This window comes from Theobroma cacao, chromosome 2 (genome assembly GCF_000208745.1).
Source record: "Theobroma cacao cultivar B97-61/B2 chromosome 2, Criollo_cocoa_genome_V2, whole genome shotgun sequence".
In the NCBI taxonomy this organism is placed as follows: domain Eukaryota; kingdom Viridiplantae; phylum Streptophyta; class Magnoliopsida; order Malvales; family Malvaceae; genus Theobroma; species Theobroma cacao.
The window spans coordinates 38,785,844-38,794,546 of record NC_030851.1 but is presented as its reverse complement, the minus strand read 5'-3'; the positions used below and the strand labels follow the sequence as shown (position 1 = coordinate 38,794,546).

The window sequence follows — 8,703 nt, the reverse complement described above, 5'->3', positions numbered from 1 at the left end:
TTAAATTCTGCTGCATACTCTGATAAAGTATATCGTAAAAACCCTAACAATGTTTTGTGCTACTAATTATTCATTAAAGGTATATTATCTGATATGGTGTAAGGTAATCATCTTGGAAAAGTTTTGATAATGCTTGGAAATTATGATTGCATAAGAGATTATTTGAAATCTACTTTAAATTGTTGAGGTTTGTTCTTATATATATATGAATGACACCGTCATTGTTATTAATGTGCATTTTTTTATGTCCAATGTCTTGTGAATTTTATTTAATCTATTAGATGAATGAGAATTAGATTATACATAAAGTTCTCGTTGATTGTTAAGTGTCTCTTTTTGTTTACCCTTGAAACTATTCTAGCTCCACCCTTAGTCCTAACCAATTTAATGACAGCCACTTGTGGCAGAAATGTGTATAGCCACATTGGGTGCAGCCAAATGAGAGAAAGATTTGCTTGAAACAAATACATTTTATTTGTATTTTGTGATTTTAGAGGGAAAAAATTAAAAAAAAATTCAAAAAAGCATTGATATCCAAATAGTTTGAATGTGAGATAATAATTTTTTAAAAATTTTTTATTATTTATAAACAAATAATGTTGTTATTTCTGTTTGGCATAATGTTTAAAAAAATCTTTAAATTATTTTAAAAATTGAAATAAAATTTTTTTTTATTACGTTAAATCAAATTTTTATACTTTTATTTTGGATCAAATAGACTTTCATGATTAACTGTTGACTAACAGTTATTAATCAAAATACCACTTGTCATTTTATGTTTATGTGGCATTAAAATAACACTGACATAGAAGGTGTAAAATGTCATGTAATCATGTCATGATATCATATAATCATTCACTATGATATGTTAATATATCATGTTCGCACCACGTGATATAAAATGATAAATTATATTTGACTAATGATAGTCAATTGTTAATCATAAAAGTTTATTTAGTTTAAAATAAAAGTACAAGTGTTTGATTGAATATAATAAAAGAATAAAAATTTATTTAAAATTTAAAATAATTCTTTTAGTAAATAATTTGATTAATTGAAAGAAAAGGAGGTAGAAAAAACAAAAACCAAAAAAATATAAAAAAAAAGGACCGATGAACCTTATTTTGCGTTCTCTGAGAACGAAACAATTTTTCAGGCACTACCACCCACTGAAACAAGTGCCATTTAAATACAACTTATTGAGATGAATACAACTGATTCCTTCTCACATTTTGATTTCCCATTCATGGGGAAAGATTTAAATATATCTATATATAATTACCATTAAGAAAGCACAATACATGTTAAATTGAGTCAGTAATAATATTTAACTTAAGCCAATGTATGTATGATTGGAAAATACAATAAAGTCAAAGTCTCTTTCCACTTTTGTTTTTTTTTTTTAATAATTGGGAGAGGGGGGATTCGAACCCTATTCTTTAGGCAAGAGGATTATGCACCAACTAATAAGCCAAATGCTCGGGTGCCTCTTTTCACTTTTGTTATTCACTTATTTCTTTGCTAATTTTGGTACATATTACATACTGTAATTTATTAAATTATTGAAAGAAGGACCTCAATTTCAGTCCTTCTGACATATGGAAGAGCAAGCTTTCAGGCACTACACGAACAGAAACAAATGCCATTGAGACACCTTACGTTTCTCCAACCTGGTGGACAAACCTCAACTTGGTATGGTATTCTTGAAGTGAATTTTGTACTATTTTGAGAGAATAAGATGAATAGGCTTGTTGAGTTTTAGTATGGAAATCTGGAATCAGATTTCTTATTAGAGGAATGTCCTAGCCAATTAGGAGAGTTTATAAATGAATTTTAGGCCTGGGATCTGGTAATAATTTTCACACTAGAGAAATGTCCTAGCCAATTTAATTACAGCCACCTGTGACAGAAATGTGTATAGCCACATTGGGTGTGGCCAAATGAGAGAAAGATTTGCCTGAAACAAATACATTTTATCCGTATTTGGTGGTTTTGGAGGAAATTTTTTTAAAAAATTCAAAAAAAGCATCGATATCCAAAGAGTTCGAATGTGAGATATTAAATTTTTTTTTAATTTTTCATTATTTATGAACAAATAATGTTATTACTTTTGTTTGGCATAATATTTAAAAAAATCTCTAAATTATTTTAAAATTTTAAGTAAATTCTTATTATTTCATTATGTTCAATTAAAGTCCTATACTTTTATTTTGATTTAAATAAGCCTCTATGATTAATGATTAATTAATTATCATTAGTCAAAATACTACTTATTATTTTATGTCTAAGTTGCGTTAACATGGTACTGACGTGGTTAGCATAAACTATCATATGACGATGTCATCATACCTAATCATCATGTCACATTATCATTCACTATGATATATCAATAGTCTTTTGAAAAAAAATTATAACATCTTAGTATGTCATGTTAACATCACGTGGTATAAAATGACAAGTAATATTTTAACTAACGACAATTAGCCAATTATTAGTTATAAAAGTCTATTTGATTTACAATAAAAATACAAGTGTTTGATTGAACGTACTAAAAGAATAAAATTTTTTTAAATAATTTAAAAACTTTTTAAATATTATACCTATTATTTATAAACAATAAATATCTCATTATTTCTATTTCTTCACTTTTGAATTTGAATTATTTAACATATATTCATTCATGAGATGTGTGCCAAGGGGGAAAAGAAGAAATCTCTTGCCTTGATCCGTAATCCTAGCCTAAGGATCAAATTATCTGCAATGACATAATTATAATATAATTATTTGGAATAAAGTCTATGTTACATAATGTATAAAATATCTTATTTAAATATATCTAGAATAAGTTAAAGTGTTATCTATAGGATTTATTAAGGTTAGTATTTGAAATTTTTATATTTATTTTGTACGTCCTCCGTTTTAAATAGAATGTTCACTTTTCATTTTTTTAGTAAAATTAAGTTACTTTCGATTGTAATTGTTTTTAGATATCATATGAAATAAAAATTTTAAAAAATAAAAAAATAAAAAAAATTAATTCAACTCCCCTAAATCTACAAGCAAATCTAGTTCAAACCAAGCAATAATATAATATCAAAAACTTTATTCCATTTTAGAACAATTCATGACCTCTTTTTGTTGTTTAGGCATCACAACATTTGCACTGTCCATTAACACAGCTATGGATGTTACATCTAGGATCACACTTCTTGTTACAGTCAAAGTCATTGGAACAACTTATTTTTGTTCCAAAAACTGGAACACATTGGCATTGGCCATCTTTGCACTCTAAAGTTTTGTCTATGCACCTAATTTCTTTGCAGTCATCTACAGTGGTGCATGATTGCCCTTGCACTCCCAGTACCATTGAGAATACCATTGCTGCAAATTTACAATGCATCAATAGTATTATAATTAAATTTAACATGAAAGTCAGTTAACAAATCAGATCAGTAAGAAAGGGATTGACTTACGCGATGCAAATAGCAAAAGGATGAAAATTTTCATGCGAACAAAAGCTTTTTGCATGTTGTCTTGTGCTATTTGCTAGCTGTTGCTATTCCTAATGATGTTGAGGCTTTCGAAATCACCGTCGTCAATTTATAAGATGGGATAGTTTGACCAAAATGCACCACAAGGGAAGGTGCAATCAATTTGAAATGAATCTGTAATGATATTTACTTAATAGAGCAATTATTTTCCAAATTAATAAGATATTTTACCATACATAATTTTGACCCCAGCTCCAAATTTGATAATGTGGTGTAATGACCAATGACCAATAACATGGTGAATCCAACTGAGCTGTCAAGAGTAGCTGTTTCACGTAATTGACTAGCCCATCTATTTCAGACACCAAAAATCTGAATCTATGATATTTTTTATCTTTGCCCATACAACACATACATCACAATTTATTACCTCGTCAACTGATTGGATAGAAATTTATATTGGTGCATTTCAAAATAAAAAATGTCTTTTCAAATGAAAAGTTATCTTTTTATATTGTGTCTTATGAATAAATTATTGTAATTTCAAAAGGTAATTATTGAAACATTGCTTTATTTAAAGTTTGTGTCTTACAAATGCGAAGATGTCTTTTAAACTAAGAGGTACTTTGATGAAAGTATTGTATCTTTGAGAAGAGACAATTGCAAACTTATATAAAGGACTTGTTGCCAACCATGTCAATATATCAAAACAAAAACAAACAAGAGCAAAAAAATTAAGAGCAATAAAAGTGTTATGTTCTAAAATTTACATAAACACTTAAGTTTCCATTACCTACAAAAAGTATTCAAATTTCTTATAATCTACTTGTTACAGAAAGTAAGTTTTAAGGCTGAATAACTTTGCAAACCCTCGAGTGTATCTAACAGTCTATTCTCATAAAGTGTAAGACAAAGTTCTCGTAAAGTTTATGTCTACATAATATATAAAATATCTTGTTTTCTATATGAATTATTAAGGTTAGTATTTTAAATTTTTATATTTATTTTGTATGTCCTTCATTTTAAATTGAGTGTTCACTTTTAATTTTTTTAGTAAAATTTAATTAGTTTCTACCGTAATGTTTTTTAGGTAACATATGAAATTAAAATTTTAAAAAATGAAAAGGTAGAAGAAACAGATTCAACTCCCATAAATCTGCCAGCAAAATCTGCTTCATAGTCCAAACCAAGCAATAATATAATATCAAAAACTTTATTTCATCTTAGAACAATTCATGCCCCCTTTTTCGTTGTTTAGGCATCATAACATTTGAACTGTCCATTAACACAGCTATGGATCATACATCTAGGACCACACTTCTTGTTACACTCAAAGCCATTGGAACAACTTATTTTTGTTCAAAATCAGGAACACTTTGGCAGTGGCCATTGATGCACTGCAAAGTTTTGTCTATACACTTGATTCCTTTTTGAGCAATTTTTGTATGGTGCAGCATCCATTGATCTTTTGTGAATAGCCACGAATTTCTTTTTGTGCGGTAAATCTCTTGTAATTGTACAGGTTTTCACATATCCAAGTCAAATTCAGATGCCATAAGGAGTTCCTGCTAAACAAGTTAGAGACTTCAAATGACATACTAGTAGTTGAGAATAATAAAAATCATTTTTTTAAAAAATAAAAATAGAAAAATTATCTCCAGATTATTGAGATATTTTACCATAAATAATTTTGACCCCCAAATTTTCACATGGTGAATCCGACTATGAGTTATCAAGAGCAGCTGTTCCACGTAATTGACTAGCCCATCCATTTCACACACTGAAAATTTGGAATCATTCAATTTTTTGATTTTTGCCCTTACTGCACATACACTACAATTTATTACATCATCAACCGATTCGAAATTTATTTCTCCGATCCTAGACCCAGTTCTGAGCATTAATCATCTAAACATAACAAGACAGGGCTGCTCCTGGGGTTAATCAATAGTTAGAGATTAGCAGATACATATCTGGTTCTAGTACATTGCTAAAAGCCTATCAAATACAATGAGCGGAAGCAATGGAAAGAAATCCTGTCAATTATTTTGCATTCCCAAAAACATTAGTGTATTTGAGACAAAATTTATTTCAATTAAAAATGAAGTAGTTGTTTTCACCGTGACAGTAAGAAGTGGTGATTTGTTGCCAAAATGGACATTATAGCAACCATGATGGAAATAGCAACATTGGTTTTGAAAAAAGTATTATTAAGTATATGTAAAGAGAGAAAAGATATATACTAACAAGACATAATGACCTAAATGAAAATAAGGAAAGCTGTATCACAGGAAGTCTTTGCCATATCTTCTGATGTGGAGCTTGTGTTACTGTTTGGGTTTCTTGCTGTTATGAACTTATGTGAGTTTGCCACTCTGCAAACCGGTTTTTTTTATAAGAACTGAACTTTTTTTTCTGAAAAGTTAATTTCCTTTCATCAAGACAAGGGAACCCCTGCAATTTACAAAAGAAAATCTGACTTGAGATAAAAGTCAGATCACAAAATATACTGGCTTACAAAAATAATGCCAGTTAGAACCAAGAATCTGTACAAGGCAAAATATATATATCCCCCTATACACTGCCCGTAAACTTTCGAAGGAGCCAAAAGCAATTCATCACGAGTCCATTGTCATTAAGTAGTGGAAACATCAGCATTGACCTGTTTCCATTCCTTCCTTTCCCTGTTACAAAGCAAAACATTATTCCATCCAGTTGACTTTATCACAGATGCACACAGCCAGCAACCTCGTAAAAATTCTCAAAATCAAATAAAAGAACCAGCACATAATGCTCAAGAAGAAAAACTGGAAACTCAAATAGCATCATCCGAGCAATAAGTACTGACTGGTGGAATACCATCAAATGCGATTTGGAAGGTCACCAGCTACTCACTACCAGTATTCACTAGCAATTTTTGACAATGTCTCTTTGTTTTCTGTTTCGATTTTCATTTTTTTAATTTACCCAAAAATAAAATGTTTGTGAATTTGTTTTCCTTGGTGTTCACTTGTGCAATTTACTTCTTCTTGCCAAGCAGCAACACAATGCCAAGAATCAAGCATAGTACCACTAAAGTCTGAAGGTGCAGCAAGTTGTGGACATGTTGATATTCAATACCCATTTGGAATAGAAACCGACTGTTTCCTGAATGAGTGGGTCAGAGAAACTTGCAACGTAACCGCCCATGTGCCAACGCCTTTCATAGATGTTTTGTTGCAAGTTACTCTGAACCACTCAATCAAGTAACAACCGGCTTCTATTCCAAATGGGTATTGAATATCAACAACTTGCTATGCATTCAGACTTTAGAGGTACTGCACCTGATTCTTGACTTTGTGTTGTTGCTTAGCTAAGAGAAGTAAATTGCACCAAGTGAACATTAAGAAAAACAAATTCACAAAACTTTTTTTTTTGGTAAATTAAAAAAATGAAAATCGAAACAGAAAACAAAGAGACTTTGTCAAAGAACGAATTCACCTGCACACACCTTCACTTCTGTATTGTGTTCTACAGGATCAGTGGAAGCTCATTTTGGTGGGCTGTTGGGGAAGGAGCATGTGTTTTCAAAGAATACAGGGGTGCTTCCACATTTTGGTGACACGAGGAAGGGAACTGGGTACGAGGCTGCCTGTTTGTTTTAGTGGATTAGGGCCTTTTTGATGGACGCCGGTGGGAGTTAAAGTTGGGTGTTGGGTGGTAGATCAAGGTTCTTATGGCTGAGTCAGTGAATTCATGAAGCTGGGATTAATTCCAAGAAAATATGCCAGTTTCAAGATGGGATTGACGACGCATGGCGCAGAAAGGGGGAGGTCGAGAAAGACAGGGATAGGTGGATTTGAGCGATGAAGGTGGGAATATATAGTAAAGCTAGTTTTCAAGGGATTTAGGTGAAGGTGCTAATGTAATGAGGAGAGAAAGAACAGGTTATGAAAAACTAAGGGATAATGATCAGAATTGTTTCATTAATACAAAAACAAGGTTTATATGCCTTGTCTACATAAGAGACACCTGTAAGTATGCTTAACAAGTGTAAGTGTTAGTGTACATGCAAACTAACACATCAAAGGACAGCTCAAACACTACACTAATGCTAACCATCAGTACAATGAAACAAACTGAACAAAGTAAGGAAAATGTGTTATTAAAACAGCATCCACGTGCAGCCACAATGCAAGTATTACTCCTCATCACTCCTCCATAATACTTGCAGCTTGCACATTCATTTTGCTTCTCAAGTACTCCAATCTTGGTTTTCCTAAAGCCTTAGTCATGATATCAGCTATTTGCAGTTCTAAACAGCAATACTAAACATTAATTTCACCTAACCTCTCAGCATCTCTAATGACATGAAACTTGACTTGAATATGCTTAGTCTTGCCATGAAAAACAGGGTTCTTAGTGATAGTAATAGCTGATTTGTTATCCATCAATAATGCAGTAGGAAATTTTTGAGGAAACTGCATATCAGTAAGCATTTTTCTCAACCAAATAGCTTGGTTGGAAGTTGCAGCAGCTAATATATACTCTGCTACAGCTGTAGATTGAGCAACAATAGGCTGTTTATGTGAGCTTCAGCAGAAGGCTCCATTTCCAAGAGTAAAAACATAGCCTGAAGTGCTCTTGGAATCATCTCTATTTCCTGCCCAATCACTGTCAGAGTAAGCAATAAGAAGGAAATTTGGATTTCTAGTATAACAAATTCTAAAGTCTAAAGTGCCCTTCAAATACTTCAACACACGTTTTCTAGCAGCAAAATGGAGATGTGTAGGCTCCTTCATAAACCTTGATAGCAAGCTCACAGAAAACATAATATCTGGTCTTGAAAAGCATATGAACAGGAGACTACCAATCAAGCTTTTGAATTGAGATGGATCTTTTAGCTTGCTACCATTATGCATTGAGAATTTCTCATTTACAACTAATGGTGTAGCTGCAGGTTTGCACTAGAGCATATGATACCTTCTTAGAACCTCAGTGACATATTTTTGTTGGGACGAAAATACCCCTGTGGCAGATTGTTTAATCTCTAAGCCAAGGAAGAAACTCATTAGTCCCAAGTCAGACATCTCAAATTCATTTTGCATTTGCTTCTTGAACAATTGCAAAGTAGCCTCATCTCCTCCAACAATCATTAAGTCATCCACATATAGTGAGACAATCAATGGAGATTGATTTTCACACTTCAACACATACAATGGAGCTTCATTAC

The 8,703-nt window shown here is 31.7% G+C and overlaps 1 long non-coding RNA gene across 2 annotated transcripts; it reads right to left on the bottom strand.

The window, feature by feature from the left end:
• Nucleotides 5,899–6,975, bottom strand: LOC108660598. Of its 2 annotated transcripts, none has more exons than XR_001926390.1 (2): nucleotides 6,340–6,975; nucleotides 5,899–6,175 (listed from the first exon to the last, which is right to left on the bottom strand). It is a non-coding gene; the product is annotated as an uncharacterized LOC108660598 (long non-coding RNA). The 2 variants fall into 2 exon arrangements; XR_001926391.1 differs by having other exon boundaries at nucleotides 6,351–6,975.